The 1,446-nt window shown below is 39.7% G+C and overlaps 1 pseudogene; it reads left to right on the forward strand.

Moving 5' to 3' along the window:
* The first annotated feature begins 586 nt into the window (after positions 1–586).
* Positions 587–1,165, forward strand: LOC107520576 (annotated as a pseudogene).
* Positions 1,166–1,446: the final 281 nt, after the last annotated feature.

A 1,446-nucleotide genomic window follows, 5' to 3' on the forward strand; every position in this document is an offset into this window, starting at 1 on the left:
TTCAGATTCAACAGTTCCTAATGCAGCTTTTTCTCTTCAAGCTCACCCTGCCATGGTCTCCCTGTCACCAGATCCAGACATTTGGGAATCATCCCAGACTTTGCTCTCTCTTTCAATCCAGTGGCCAAAGCAAGCAGACTGCCAGGCGATGTATTGTATCTGGGCCTGTGGAATGTAAAGGCCCATGAGAGTTAATGGCTTTATAACTGCTGAACTTTGTTATTGAGTAAGCTAAAGCATGTAGACCATCAGAGCAAACAAGTGAAATGATCCATAATCTATCCATGAGATTGTGAAGGAAAAAGAAATTTGTGCTAGTTTTACTGTTGCACCTCAAACTGCAAAAGTTACAGTCACAGTATATGGAAGTATTTAGTTAATGCATTAAATTTATGTCTGGAAGACATGAGCAGAAAACATGTTCTGACTGATTGCAGTGAATTGCATCAGAAAGCATTGAACCTATATGAAGACTTCAGCAAGGGATTCCCTGAAAATAACAACACCAAGCCATTTACTGCAAGTAAGGGATGGTTACATAGATTCAGGAATAGGTTTGGACCACAAAATTAATGGAGCTCTCTTTGACGCATCTACTGCGAGGATGAAGACCATTCTCAGCAATCAGACTGTTGACATTCAGAAAATGTGGACATCACTCTGAAGGGACACACAGTCATTGTGAAGGGCCCCAGAGGCACCCTGCGTAGGGGCTTCAATCACATCAATGTAGAATCCAGTCTATTTAGAAAGAAAAAGAAAAGAATCTGGATTGACAAATGGTGAGGAAATAGAAAGAAACTGGCTACTGTTCGCACTACTTGTAGTCGTGTACAGAACATGATCAAGGGTGTTACACTGGGCTTGTGTCGTGAGATGGGGCCTGTGTATGCTCACTTTCCCATCAACATCATTGTTCAGGAGAATGATTCTTTCATTGAAATCTGAACATTCTTGGGTGAAAAATACATTTCCAGGGTTCAGGTGAGGTCAAGTGTTGCTTATTCAGTATCTCAAGACCAGAAAGATGAGTTAATTCTTGAAGGAAATGACATTGAATGTGTATCAAATTCAACAAGCCACAGCAGTTAAAAATAAGGATATCAGAAAAAATTTGGATGGTATCTATGCTTCTGAAAAAGCAGTTCAACAGGCTGATGAATAAGATCTAAGTTGTCCAGCTACAGAGACACCAAGATGTCAGATGATTCCTCAGACTTATTTGTGATATTTTAAAGATGCAATAAAAGTTGTGTATTAAAAAAAAATTACTGGAGAAGTCACACCTGCTACATTTCCATCAGAATTGAAAAAGCTGATTAAGGAGAAAGGATACCATCCAAAGCAAATCTTCGGTTGTGATGAAACCAGGCTCCAATAGAACCTACATTCATAAAACTGCAAAGGAGGCACCAGGGCATAAAACACAGAAGGGTAGATCAACTT

This window comes from Rousettus aegyptiacus, unplaced genomic scaffold (assembly GCF_014176215.1).
Source record: "Rousettus aegyptiacus isolate mRouAeg1 unplaced genomic scaffold, mRouAeg1.p scaffold_m13_p_12, whole genome shotgun sequence".
Classification (NCBI taxonomy): domain Eukaryota; kingdom Metazoa; phylum Chordata; class Mammalia; order Chiroptera; family Pteropodidae; genus Rousettus; species Rousettus aegyptiacus.